Source organism: Pantherophis guttatus, chromosome 5 (genome assembly GCF_059756535.1).
Source record: "Pantherophis guttatus breed Tessera chromosome 5, ASM5975653v1, whole genome shotgun sequence".
Lineage (NCBI taxonomy): Eukaryota > Metazoa > Chordata > Lepidosauria > Squamata > Colubridae > Pantherophis > Pantherophis guttatus.
Window position 1 is genome coordinate 53,054,743 of NC_142067.1, and position 15,453 is coordinate 53,070,195.

At 42.7% G+C, this 15,453-nt stretch overlaps 1 protein-coding gene across 1 annotated transcript in view; it reads right to left on the reverse strand.

Moving 5' to 3' along the window:
- The window catches only part of RUNX1 (RUNX family transcription factor 1), a 189,948-nt gene that overhangs the window by 89,863 nt on the left and 84,632 nt on the right, over positions 1 to 15,453 (reverse strand). The window lies entirely within an intron of this gene.

Genomic DNA, 15,453 nt, shown 5'->3' on the forward strand with positions numbered 1-15,453 from the left:
CTGGAAATCTATGTGTGGTCCTTAAAAATAAAAAACGGCCTTATAGATTTGGACAAGTTTCTCTGCTCTCCACCCCCTCGGGGAATTACCAGTGTTATTAAAACCAAAGGTCCTTCCGAAATCCCACACACTGAGAAACGTTTTGAGCAGAGGAAATGTTTGAAACAAAACCACCCCCACCACGCATACACGCAGAAAAAAGGAGGGAAGGACCTAGACTTTTCAGTAGTTAATTTCCCATTATTTTTCGAAGTTCATAGTCTTCCCCTTCCGCCGCTCCTAAATGCTGTCTAGAATTCAGTTCAACGCATCAGTCTCTTGTCGCAAACATGGATGGGGGAGAAGAGCGGTTTAAAAGTAACTGGGGAAATAGGCTGCAGAGGACGTGAGTTGAGGTTTTCAAAGGTCAACCGGCTATCACAGCATTATATAGTGTACTTCATCAAATATTTACAGCTGACTCTATAGAGAATTTAAACACAACAGAACTCCATTAATGTTCTCCAGCAGCTTCCTTTCCCCCCCCCCCCCAGCCAGAGCAGCCTTGAACCCCAGTGTGAGTAGTTTGCCTCGCGTTGCTCTTAAGCCTTGCTGTCCCGGTTTCGCAACGCTTTGACTAAATTGCTTAGAGAGGCTGCTTGAATTCGAAAGACTCTTGTACAAGTCCTGAGATGTCAGTGTGCCAACAATCTGAAACGCGCCCGGAGGGGAGGGAGAGAAAAAAAAAAAAACCCTTTTGGTTGGGTTGTGGGTTCTTTCTGTGGTTAATGTTCGCAGCAATTTTAGAAGACACGAGTCTGAAGTCACCCAACACTCTGTGGCCGCTGCGTGAGTCACTGCCAACTGTGGAGGAAAATATCTGAAGTAATATTCCTCCAATTCACCCACAGGGGCCGGCTTCTCAGCTATGGTTTAACCACAAGCAGGTGGAGCTCTGCTTTCGGGACCGCCGTTGGTTTCCCCCTCATTTCTCAGTCCTCCCTTCGCGCGCTCTCCTTTAACTTCACAAATTGGACGTTAACTCGAGGCTGAGCGGTACAGATCTGTTCCTTCCCTCAAACAGGGCTAGCAGCACACGCGGTGGCCAGACAAAACAAGACGCCGTTCCGCTGTAAAAAGCAAAACAAGTCCCCCCGAAGTACGAATCGGTCAAACACCGGAGCTTCCTCCCGGCGGAATTCGCGAATTCCCAAAGCAGAAAAAGTGTCCGCGTGTTCACCAGACTCCAACGGCAAGCTTTCCCGAGGTCTGCTCCCCGTACAGGCCAGTCTCTCCAGCTGTGTGTGACCTTCTGCGAGGCGCTGTTTGTTTGCTCATGCTGATCTGAAGAAAGCCTGGCTCCCCCTCCTCCCCCTCTCTCTCCCTCGCGCCTTCTGGCCCTATGAATGGAGATGACTGGAAATGAATTTGCTGTTACAGTAAGAGAGTCCAGAGGAATGTCATTCCCTCAGCTCTTTTGCATAGGGGAGGACGCCACCCAATCAGAGCGCTTTCCGGTATTAATCAGGGCGCGGCTCCAAGCCGCGGGGCTCCTGGAATTGGCTTGTGCGCCGCCGCGAAAGCTACTGTAAAAGCCCCAAACAGGCCCCGCGTCTCAATGGGACGCCGCGGTCAACGGGAGGCTTAGACCAAAAACGTGTGTGGTGGTGGCGGCTGTGTTTGTGTCGGGGCTGCTGTGGTGAAAGGCGGGCGAGCGGCAGAGGTGGGGTGGAGAAGGGCGCGCGCATTCCTCCCCCCCCCCACCGCTTGAGCACGGGTCCTCGAGGGATCAATAAAAGGTCGCGAAAGTAGCACTTAAGGAGCTCAAGTCATTTGAACGATCTGGCGAATGAGCGCGCACCGCCCAAGGCAAGTCCCTTCAAGAGTCGGCGGTCGTGCGGAATCTCCTCAGAGGCTCTCTTGAGTGGAGCTACAGGCCACTTCCACCCGCGACTGAGCTGCTTCGTTCCCCATAATTGCCAGAGCTAAGAGAGAAGGAAGTGTGCCTGGCTGCGAGCAAATAGACAGCTGTTGTATTTATGCCATAGATATGTGTTAAGAAAGCTTGCAAGCCCTTCTCTCCACACGTGAGAGCTTCAGGTGGCAAAAAGTGAAAAGAAAGGAGAAAAGCCGCTCCAGGAAGAGGATGATTTCTCTCTTCCCATCTTCCCAAGCCATTTTATTTTGGCTTCATCACCTATATAAAAACCAATGAAATTAATGTGTGACACTGGGTAGTGTGAAGGTAGATGTTACCTGTTGTATTTCTTCCTGCTATGCAGCTCCTACAAGTAATAGCAAGCCTTTTAAGAGCGGGAAACTGCACACTCTTCCTGTGTACTATGAGAGCTAAAAATGTACATGCATTGCTACTCATTTCAGGACCTATACAAATTCCCATTCTGCATCTTTTTTAAACCAAAGGGTCACACCTCTGAAGTTTACAGGCTCATCCTCAAATTTTCCTGACTATATGAATGTATCCTGCTACTTTTTTAAAAATGTCATGTCTTGGTGACATGTATCTCATCTCCAGCACACAGCTGAAGCATCTTAAAGTTGCACATAGCTGATCCAATTTTAAAGTTAATGTTTTTCCTCCTGATATATTTTTGACACAGATATAATATAGCAGATTTCATCAACACTCTTAAATGCTGATGAAGTCATACTGAGATCGAAGGAGTTCCTGTTGGCCAGTTTAGACTGCAGTGGGTTGGAGATCTCTGATCACTGAAATCTGCTCCCAATGATTATTTTAGCTTGGGATATATAGAAGATACTAGGGAACTGGTTTTCTCAGAGACATCTGCCCATTTAATGCTTGATTGGTACTTTCCACTACCTTTTTCAGACCTTACATGGACTTTTTATAAACAAGAGTTTATACTTCTTTTGAAAAAAGTGCTAGGTCTTTATTAAAAGAAGCAAACAAAATAATGCTTTCTTGAAGAATCCTTGTCCTGTGTGCTACATTGGTTGATTCTAATAAAAAAGAGCTCAGTTTTACCAGTTGTGTTGTTGATTCTGTCACCATTGGTACAAATTTCCTGCTGTTCCTGCAACAAAGGATTTAATATGGTTCTCCTTTTTTACTATTTTTATTAGTTTGCTTGGAAAGGAAAAGATTTGTGACCATTCTATTTTGGATCCTTTGTTGCCTTTGGGGCAGATCTGGATTTGCAGCCAGCACTGCCATTCCTTTGGTCACTATGGATTGATCCTTCACATTTCATCCTATGCCCTCCAAATTCTGTCATTCTGGCTATTTTGGAGCATGGCTTCAGTGTTAAAGCCATGTTCAGAAGTAGTAGCCCCATAGTGCATCTTCTTTGCATCTGTGAACCAGTGGCTAGGCTTTCTCTTATACTTACCCAACAAAGGGTTAGGCAGAATGATGGGTGGTTGTTTTCCTGCTTCAGATGATGTATGGTAGATGGAAAAATAAACTCATGAAAATTTACGAGTCGCTTCCCTTGATTTGCCTAGGAGTAGAGCATGGCAATCCATGCAGCAAATTTCACACCAACATACTTTTCTGCATGCTCAAGGATGATGGACCATACTTTAATGCAACAGTCTGGCAGTCCCATTTGTTCAAATGCTAGGTCACTCACTCCATTCTGTGTTCCTTTGGAGGCATACAAAGTATCTTGCAAAATTTGATCAGAGTGTAATCACTGAGACATGTTGTGGCTCAGTTATAAAGATAATGTTATTTTCTTAGTTCTTCAGAAAGTCAGGCCTCATTCCAAAAGCTTTTGGCCCAGGACAGAAAGTCATATGCTTTCCAGTCCTTCTCCCTTTTCAGAACATTGAGAACCAAAGTACACAATAAGAGCTCCTGAGTTGAGCTTGGTTTTAGGAAAAAAAATATCTGATTTTCCTAGGATATCTCTCTCTTCTGTACTTTAAAGTACAGAAGCCCATCACACTATCTAGTTTCCAGATGCAAGTAAAAGATGCAGGACAACAATGTACACAGCAACCTGTGGGACTAAGAAATGCAAGAATTTTCCAAAAGCTCAGAATATAAATCCAGGTTTCCCAATAAGCAGGACTGCACTCCTTCAAAATTTATCTTATTTGCCCTTATATTGTAGCCCAGCAGTTGCACATTATTTGATTCTATAGTTTTACAAGTTTACATTTATTTAAGATTTTTGTTTCTCTGACAGTTCTTCTTGACATAGGTAATAATTAGAGTGGGGACTTCCAGATGGGAAGAATGACAGTCATAATGCAATAATCATCTTTTTGGTTCGTCCAAATGAGTGTCATAGTCTTTTAGAGGCAGATTGTTTTATTTCTATACTGTAATATGCTAGGGGACACTTTAAAACATTATAGAATCCTTGGATTTCCATTTGTCTATGTCATATGGCTATGTTATAGCCAATTGAACACAGGATCAAAAATATATTTTTACCATTCTTTTTAAAAGCACATCCAGGTAGAGCTATATTCTACTAATATTTTGATTTCCTCATTGATCAAATTCACTATCATCCTTCAATCTAACTTCCATTTCACAAGAATATGGTTCTCACAACATATTAAAGGGGAAAATCTTCAACAATAAAAGTATACATGGCATCATTTTCCTGCTACTCTCCCCATGCCATGAACACATGAGACTCTTAACATCATGTGAATTCAAAATGTATGCTGTCTTAGGTGAATCTACTTTAGTTGATGTTGGTTACATAATCTAGGTTAAGGGGATTCAAGAAGCTGTCTATTTTGACTTCATATAAAATGATCCTTCAAAACCTGGTATGCAGAAGCTAAACATGGCATGTATACACTATCATTTATTTAGCATTTTATCTCAATGTATTATATGAAAATGTGCCAGGTTGTTGCAAGGATGACAATACAAAACTCACAGGCACACATATAGCACTAAACTCTCTAAATGAAAAGTAAGAAAATAATGATTTTCCAAATAATTGCACAAATGATGTGTGGATGTTATATGCACAAAATAGTAGTGAATCAATTCTAGAATCCTAAATTAGAAGGATCTGGAAATACAGTATGTTAACTGTCTAAAGTATTATTAGAATTATTAATGTTGTAAAGATATACAATATCACTCTACTCTTTTTGTTTATAGGACTAATGAAGAGAAGTAGTACTATAAGGCCTATGTATATAGTTGTCAAAACAAATAGCAATAGCACTTAGATACCACTTCCCAGTGTTTTTCAGCCCTCTCTAAGCAGTTTACAGAATCAGCATATTGCCTCCAAAATCTGGGTCCTCATTTTACCAACCTCAGAAGAATAGAAGCTGAGTCAACCTTGAGCTGGTGAGAATTGAACTAATTGAGCAGAATTAGCCTGAAGTACTGCATTCTAACCACTGCACCACCACTAGTCTCAACTAAAAGTACACATATGCACATAGCTACTAATCTCTTTTGCAAATACTGGAAATTTGGTTGAGAGCATTTTTTTCATTAAAATAAGAGATACTAAGGGCAAATTACAAAAGTAGACATCTTAGCACTTACTTTTTTTTGCAAAAAGCAAGGATTATAGTCTACTATAGCCCTCATCAATCAATATTATGCTTTAGAATCTGCTGCTGTCTAAATGGGCACACTTATTGTGGATTATCAGAGTTGTAGCTCATATGTGAAAGGCATTAAGTTGATAAAGGCAGCAGAATTACTTTTGTTCCTCTTATTTCTTTTATAGCAAATCCTGTTAGATTTGGCATTCTATCCAAATGATTCATGGTGTATCCATGGTAAGTAATCACTAACCAGTAATGTGACCCTCAATGGGGGCAGCATTTACATAAAACAGAAACTATTTTATTTCATAAATGAATGAAGTCATCCAATGAATAATAGCATAATAATCATTTTTACAGACGATTAACAAGGAAAGGGAACAAGGGAAACGTAGTCCTGCAAAATTTGATGGAGGGGAGGGATGTTCTGTTGAAACTGATTTGCCACTTTATATTACATCAGTCTACAAAGTACTGCAACATTTATTATTAATTATTAATTTAAATTTATTGGCTGCTCAACTCTATTGGCTGACGCCTACTAAAGCTTATACTATAACATACTGTATATTTTCGTCTGATCCTGTGGCTCTATTTATGCTGCAACAAACTAACTTTTTTTGGAAACCACCACTAATTTGGACACTCAACATGTCATCCCTCCTTTCTCATTTGACTACCTTTCTGAAACAAGGCAAGGCAGTAAGTACCTAGTGTGCCAGGTCCAGGGAAAGTGAGTCTTCAAAATTAAGTAAAAACTGGTTGAAGGCGATTTCAGCCCATTGCAAAAGTTATACAATTTATATAGAATACACCCCCCCCTCTTTTAGGGGATTGTTATACTGACATTTCATACTCTGTTTATATCATACAAGATAGTGACATACTGGCAATGAGAAATTATAAGACTTTTTCTGTTCAGGAAGGCAGGATTGAAGACCTAAACAGACCCTTTGGGATGGGTAGGTGCCCAATAGATAACCGGAGAAAGGAAAGCTTGCAAGCCCTTCTTTCTTTAAATTCCTAGGGGGCCATGGAGGAAAGGCGTGCATGGAAGACGGGAAACTGTTTCCCAAGAGAATAAAGAAGGAACGTTAGTTTAGCAAAATCCGTTGCATAAATCTGCAACATGGAAGAAACCACAGAAGTCTGGTGTGGGGGCAGGGAGGAGGGAGATGGTCTGGTGCAATCTCAAAGAGGAAGCGCCTTTAAAAAAAAAAAAAAAAAGCTTGTTATTTCTTGGTTTCTCTAGCTGCCCACAGTTGGATTGAGCAATGGGTCCGGAAACCTCAAGCCAAGGCGGCTTTGAACGCCTCGGAGAGCTTCTCGTTCTGCAGGCACCCGGAGTGGACGCCAGAGGGGGCTCGAAGCCTTTGACCTTCCCCGGCGGAGACAAAGCGGGATGGGCCTTAAAGACAATTGCGGGGTGGTCGGGGAGAAGGGAAAGGAGAAGACAATCCCACCTCTTTGGGGTCTCCTCGAGATCCTGGCCTGCATCTGCGTGGATTTAATGGGTACAAAAAAAAAAAGGCGATAATCTCAGCAGAGACCGACTGAACGGCCTGGCCCTGATTTCACTCTGGGATTTCCAGGGCGAGCTCTCTAGCGAAAGCAACTCTCCCGCCTCCGCGTAAACTCTTTACCTCCACCTCTGCAGCAGTTAAAACAAGCAGAGCGCAAAAATGCTGGCTGATTCACCCCGCAGGACAAACTTAATCCGAGCGATTAACGGCGGGATCTAATCTTGAGAGGCTCAATTTTTCATTCTCTCTTTGTGTTGACAAACGTTGCAAAGAAGAGGAGCTTTAAAGGAGCGACGCCTGAAAAAGCTGTCATCGGATGGAATCGGGCCGTCAGCCGTAGGGCGGGACCAAGATGAACCAGACTTTCCCCCTGAACAGAAAGGGGGAAAGAGGAGCATAATGGCCCGAGGCCCCGGAGCTCTCCTGAAAACGAGCGTGGGACTGAAAGTGCGCACGGCAGCCGAGCGGTGCCTGTGGCGCTCGAATGGAGGCGGTGGAGGGTAACGGTTTTTCTTTGGGCGACCAGAGAAGTCGCGTCGCGGGTGACTTTAGCTCATAGGAGCCGAATCGCTCGCCCGATTTAAGCCATTAAGCACTTCAAAGAAACCGTCACTGTCCTCCCGAGAACGGCAGGGATTGGTGCAGAGGCCGATGTCGCCCTGCCCTATGGGGCAGTCAGAAGAAGCCAAGAGGCGTCCTCACATCCCCAGCGCGCGTAAAGGCCAGAGGGCAAGACTGGGCGGGTCCCGAGGGCGCTTCGCTCTGGCTTCTCAAGAGACTCCGCTGGGGAGCACAGAGAATCAGGCGACTCGAAGCCGCGATGCCCCTGGTTCTGCTTTGCTGAATGAACCACAATTGTTTCAGCTTGTACCGTGCAAAAAGCCACAAACCATGTTTACCAAACCACAATGGCTGAGATCCTCTATCGGGCTAAACCATGAATCACAATTTACCAACCACAGTGGTTCACACCGCAAGCTAAAGCAGAACCAGTCAATCCCCAATGTGTGTGTGTGTGTGTGTGTGTTTGGTTTGTTTCTCACATAATCCACTTTTCTCCAGCTGTTACACTCCGGATGTGTTTGGCTACAACTCCCATCCTCCTCCCACTTGATAGAGGTTGTGTAGTCCAACGCATTTGAAGAGCACCTTGGTTTATTTTATGCACAGGCCTTGGAAAAGTCACTTGCATTCCAGTCCCAAGCCAACTCTTTACTTAGACCCAAGCCCTTCTTCATAGTCTTATGAGATAAGGAAGTGAAACAGACTATCCCCCTTAAATTGGGAATGGGGAGGAGGAGTGAGGAGAAGGATTTGCTGAAAGATCCCTAGGAAATTCATGAAAGCCCCCCCGGACGATAATGATGATGAGTAACATTAAAAAAACAAAAAACCTAAGATCAGCCCATTTCCCTAAAATTCGATTTTAGATTCGGAAATGGTTCCCTTTGTCTGGCCAGTTAGGACTTTTAGGCTGCGTCGTTCTTCGGAGGTTTGACAAAGGGAGAAGAGCCCAGAGTCACTAACGCAACGGGCCACGTTTGAAGGAGCAGGAAGCTGACGAGCCCGTGAAAGCAGCTCGGGCTCAGAAGGTGCGCTTGGTTCTCAGTGCCCAGGGATGGGTATGAGGTTTCTGTGGGGGGCCTAAGTTCCCTAAAATCAAAGAGAGACCGGTTGGGACTCAAATGAATCCACCAGGAAATTCGACAGCTTAACAATTCAAGCCATCAAGCCGTCGGAACGCAATGGGGCTTTCCCGCGAGGGCTCTGTGAATCCCGAAATCCCTGAAATTGGTAGCCTTCAAAATTACTTTCGCTTTCTCACTGAGCCGTAAATTGTTGCAGCAGTGTATATTTCAGTGTAATTCACTTCCAATTGATCAAGGAGTTTCTGCATCCAAGTTAATACACATCGTTTGCCTGTGTGTTGGCAAATGTCCTGTCTTGTCTGGAAGCATCCCACTAAATGGGGGATGCGGGGGAGGAAATGGCGAAGAGGGCAAATTTCTCCCCATCGCCGAAGTAATTAGAGAACAACTCTCTCTAGTTTCGGAGCTTTTCGCTTTTAACCTTGACGGTGGGCTGACGGCTTTAGAAGGGGAAAAAAAAGATTCTGATAGATTTGGGGGTAACAGAGCTCAGGCAACTGCTCCTTTATGATCTCAGGTTCCAGGGGTGCTTATATCCCCGCTTCCAATTGAATTGTCCCCCATTCCCCGGGTGTTCAGTGCGGCAACGCCACTTTTTTTTTTTAAAGCCAAGTGCGCCTACGTTTTCCTCTTTCGATTTTCATGGAGCAGCGCATCGGTCGTCAGCGCATCCCGATTCCCGACGTTATTCGGCTTTTCCCCCAGGTTCGATGGCACGCGAGGCCAACCATTTACGTAGAAGGAAGCCCCGCTCGGGAAGGACCTCTTCTCCCTAAACCGCGGCATTTAACCTAAAACGGCAACCCTCAATCCCTTGAAATTCATATAAAATGAAGTGGGTACTTTAGGAAGCCAAGCAAATCATTCCTCGGTTCAAATGCTAAGGCCAACGGTTAGTCAACGTTTCTCAGTTGTTTTTTTTTTAAAATACTTTTTTTCCCCCTTCCTGGGTTCTAAAGTCAAATCAAACCCCACCCTCGTCGGCAGCCGCTCAGCGAACTTAAGTTTTACGACGGGTGCCCGTGAAATGGGAGCCAACACAAGTGCCGAGATGAAATGGCAGGCAGGGGCGCGATCCGGAGGCTGTTTACTCAGACGCAACTCCAGGGGTTTTCAGGAGGCGCCTACAAACACCTCCGGCGCTTCAGGCTGCGAAGTAGCGCGACGCGGCCAGAGATTCACTTCGCCAAGCAGCGCTTTGGGACACCAGAAAGGCCACATTATGAGGCGCGGCAGAGAGTGTACGTAAAATCTACAGGCCATGACTTCATCCAGTAAAATATTGCAATTCTGCCAGCAGTATTAAAGGGACCACAAAATCTTTGTGCTAACTAACCCTGCCCTGAAGACGGGGTTAAACCAGATGAACCCACGCGCTCCTTTCCGATTCTGCGGCGTCTCCTCCGTCTTTCCCTCTCAGAGGTCTGAGTGCATTGAAATTCATTTGATTGCCCAGAGACGGAGAAAATCCTTTATAGTCTTTAAAACAAGACAATATCACTTTAGGCAAAGAAAAAGTGACGTCACAAACCCTTGGCTGATTCAACAGGCGAGCGCCTTCCCGGCACGTCCACGAAGAAGCGCCCAAAAAGAAAAGGAAAAAAAAAAAAGAGAGAGAGGGGTGGAGGATTTCTACGTTTGTCCTTTGCTTCGCATTTGCACGATATTGACAGATGTCTTTAAGGGCAACGGCGACGGCTTCGAATTCCCCGCTGAGCATGTTATTTGGGGGCAAGCCCTACTGAAACATCGAGACACGTGCCGATTTTGAAAGGCTTGCCGTTGCGGCCAGAAGCGCACTGGGGAGCTTACAATAGGAGGCCGGGTGGCCGGACTCGCCTTGCAACTTCAGCGGCGACCAAGGCGTTGGACCGTCCGGGATTCGCAGGGAGCATTGTCCCCGTTTACCAGTTCTCTATATTCAGAGATATGGTGGCATTTGCGGCGACGCATGGAAACAACCCCGTGCAGAAAGAACATATCTATAGTAATTCTATAGAGGACTTTAGATATTTATCTCATTTTTAATAATCCCACCTAGCATTTCAAGCAAGAGCAACGGGAAAGAAACCTCCGGGCTCCACCTGAACAGACTCCCCCCCCTCCCCAGGATAAAAATGTAAGGGGTAAAAGGAGTACGGGGTGAGGACACAGACATGCATAGGAAATGAATAAAAAAACTTATTCCAACACACAATTGAATTGATACACTTTCCAAAGCAAAAATAAGGGCAAGCCATGCAATCATTTTTAGAAGCAAAACCAACTAAAATTTCCCTGAATTGCCACTTTCATTTGTGAGTTTTCTAACACTTTCCCTTTTTCTTTGGTTTTTTTTAAAGGCAAGTTCAAATTACAGTTAATTTAAACGAGTGTATTAGGATGACATTTTCTTTCTTTCTTTCTTTCTTTCTTTCTTTCTTTCTTTCTTTCTTTCTTTCTTTCTTTCTTTCTTTCTCAGTTAAAATCTCTTTGCTATTACAACATGCTTCTGTCACAGAAGATTACTGGGATGCAAAGCATCTAGCTTTTAGGTAATGTTGTTAAGCAAAACCTTAGGAAATCCGAGAAATCAACAAATGACTTTTAAACCAGGACAGTTTGTAAGGGGAGGGGTGGGGGATTGAAACATGGATGTAACTGAAGCCTCTGTTATGGCATGCCAGTACTGTACGGTATATGCTGCATTAGAGCTGAGTGATTGGATGCCATTAGAAGGCATGTGGTATTGAATAGATTTTCTTTTCTTTTCTGCTTATTTTGGTAGAAGCAATAAACCAATACATACCTAGTCATGGCTATGGAAATACTAACATCTGTGCATCTATCTGTCCCAACCTGCCCCATCCAGGTAAATCAGATTGCCGCTCTCATTTCCAGCCATTGTGGGACAATAGGATTGTCTGGGAATTATGGGAACTTCGGTCCAGTCTAAATATCATTCTGGAATGCTAATGGATAATATCCATCCATAGCTTTGTTTTGTCAATCATGTTCATAAGGAGGAAGAAGACATTGTTTTCTGAATACCAAAGGCAATTGCTCCCCCAAAAAGTGCTAGGATTTCAGTGAGAAATGCAATAAGGGTGATGGTATTCCCCCCTCCCCAATAACTACTGATTATGAATTCACATGATTGCCCATTCCAACTGTGTCATATTCACTCTAAAATATGACTCAGAATGATGTCTGCAAAAGACAGAGCTTCCATGGCAGATAAAGTCAGTGTGTAGACTGAAAACTACAATCTTAAGATTGTAGATCCATTTAGATCAATGAGTTGTTCACCTTTATGGACACTTTCAAAGTCTTTTTCTTGTTTTTGATCCTGCAGCTTCACTGCATTTGTGCAACATTGTCCAAGGAATTCTATAACAGACAACATAACTATGGTATTCTATTATGACAGTGAAGTCCTCATACTGTGAAAAATGGAGGCAGAGAGGAAATAGCTGACATGTCTTCAGTTAACAACATATTTCAAATTCAATTTCAGATATACGTTGAGTTGGTTCATTGCAATACTATGGCCTATAGCTGCTCCTTAAGTAATAAAACATTGGCCTAATATGATCAATGCACATCCAGTGAGACTGTATATTTGTGATATATTTCCCATACAGAATATGGGATTGTATGTTCACATGCTGTAAAACACAATGCTTTCAAAAGAGACTGTTCTCCCATGTAAATAGAAACTAAATGTGATATATGCAGGTTACATGTTACATGCATAATTTAACTAAGCAAACCAAACACAGTTTCAGAAAAGTACAAGATTAAGTACAAGATTAAGAAAGAAATTATTTTAGTAAAAATTAGCCAAAACAGTTAATAGTATTATTTCTTTCATCATATTCCTGTTTCAAATCATCCTTTTTAAAAAACTTTTAAATAAATTGATTTGTTATAGATTATAATTAGTCCTTGATTTACGACCAATATTGAATCCAACATTTCTGTTGTTAAGTGAGACATTTGTTATGTGTGTTTTGCCCCATTTTACAACCTTTCTTGCCAGAATTGTTAAGTGAATCATTACAGTTAAGTCAGTCACACGGTTGTTAAGTGAATCTGGCTTCCCTATTGACTTTGCTTGTCAGAAGGGGATCAGATGACCCTGGGACACTGGAACCATCATAAATATGAACCAGTTGCCAAGCGTCCAAATTTTGATCACGCAACCATGGAGATGCTGCAACAGCCTTAAATGTGAAACATAGTCATTAGTCACTTTTTTCAGTTCGCTACTAAGCGAACTGTTACAAATTGAGAACTACCCCATAATATATCACCATTCCTTTACTTGTATCACATTCCTCACCAATGGAATTGAATGAGTAGTGAATGTGATTGCTCTAGTTGGGTTCTATTTATACAATCTAAAATGTCATATGGTTTTGAAAAAGAGTCATACTGTAATTTCATGTTCAGAAAATGAACCACAGGTGGTTTTGTGGTAGAGAGGTGATAGGAGTTTTCTTCACCTGTGGACTGATCCAGATTAATAATTTTGTTGCAGAATGCCAGCAGCCACCACACTGCTGATTATGCATCAGTTCTGTGTGGCTTTACACTAGCATGTACCTTTCTAAAAAGAAACAAATGCATCTTTTGAATTCCGGAGTTCTGTAATATGTAATCTGTAATCTGTAATAATGTAATATGATTCATTACATTTTTTTAAAAAAGCCCAAATAATGCCATGAAGAGGCATAAAGTTAAAATTTTGCAAAGATGTTCAGACTGAGGAATGTTTTGTCTGTGTAAGGCCTAGAAGCCCCCTGCAAGATGTTTACTACAACATCAGCTAAACTGCAGATTGGCTAAGACTTTCTGAAATACAATTACCTGTTAACTATGAATCAACACCAATAATCACTTTTCACAGCAAGGGTGAAAGGTTAAAGTTGCAAGTGAATTTTATTATTTTACTTTCCACTACTATCTATTTGCAGCTAAGAATGCAATTCCTTTGGAATTCTTGTTAGGTTTTTTTTTAAAATAGCCATTCACCTCTGTTGGTCAACTTCACCTCTCTGGCAACAGAACTGTTTCTACAGCAAGATGCAGAAGAGGATCAGAATGTGCAGTTTATCAAGATGCTGATGTTCATTTTGTTTTAAAATCCTGAATTTTCAGTAGGTGCCACAATTGTTTTGCTGAACTATACAGGAACTGATTTTGTTTGATAAAGTTACGAATAAATGAGTTGTACTGAATTAATGCAATTGAATTACAATTATGTAACATGAAATTCCTTAGGGAGTGATTTGACTAATCTTACTACACATTTAAAATCATCCATGAAAAATTAATGTATGTTAGGTATATTAACGAGAGTCAGTTTTGTGTGAAGGTTAAGGCATTAGGCTAGAAAACGAGATCTGGTTCTGGTCTTGATTATGGTACTAAGTTAGCTGGTTGACCTTAGGCCTGTGATGCCTAACCTTTTGCCATCGTGTGCCAAAAGTGGGGGTCGCGCTGGGGGTTGTGCACATTCCCACACCCATAATGCAATGCCCCCCATCCCATGTATGCATGCATGACCCCCTGCGCTTCCCCATGCGTATGCGTGTGTGATCTCCCCATGGCCCATTTTGGGCCTGGGAAGCCTCTCTGAAGCCTCCTGGGACCAAAAACAAACCATGGGGTGTGTGTGCTGCACCCCCCCGTGGCCTGTTTTGGCACGGGAGGGTGCACCGCTCCACCCCATGCTCCCCCCACCTCCTGTGCATGTGTGCAGGACCCCTCCCATCCCCGTGCATGCACATGAGACCCCCATGCATGTGGGTGCATCTCCCACATGCGCCCCACCCCGTACTAGAGACCCAATAATCAGCTGGCTGGCGGGAGGCATGTGCGCATGCGCGGTGGAGCTGAGCTGGGCGACGGCTTGTGTGCCCGCATAGAAGGCTCTGTGTGCCACCTGTGGCATGCGTGCCATAGGTTTGCCATCACGGCCTTAAGCCAATTCCTCTCTCTGAACCCTAGGAAGAAAGCAATGGCAGACCACTTCTGAAAAATCTTATCAAGAAAACTGCAGGGACTAGTCCAAGCAGTCACCAGAAGTCAAAAACTGACTCAAATATGTGTATATGGGTGCACATAAACACAAATACACACACAAACACACAGTATGCTAAACACAATTGGATGAGCTAAGTTACAATGGGATCAGTTGTCAAAAGACAAAATTAGGGATAGAGCAACATGGAGAAAATCTATGTGATCGCTAAGTGTCAACTCCAACTTAATGACACATAATCAGTCACTCAGTCAGTCAATCAATGTCAAATACAAATGTGTTACTGATGGAGGAGAAAATAATACGTGCATTGTGTAAAATTTAATTTCCAAACTTTATATGTTATAAGAACACTACAGTTAACTTTTGAAAAGTTGTTTTAAACTCAGGATAGGAAAATTATTTTGTAGTTTAATGTCTCATAAGCTTAGTGTACAGTTCATTTATCCAAATGTTTGAATTTGCTATAGGAATCTCAAAGATCTTACAGACTGTAAATATGTACAATGCTAAATTCTTTATAGTTAGATATCTACCAGAACAGCTTTTTGGAATCTCTAAGTTATCTAGATTTTCCACAAGAGTTTTTAATATTCAGCACTGGCCATCTGAATTATAAATCAATTAAATCAGAAGGATTTACTTTCATGTTAACTTGAAATGAATGGAAGTAGCATGGCTTGAATCCAAATCTATCTGGTGAGCAGTGATGCGAATTCTGTTTTCAATCTGGTTTAACTTAAATCCATAT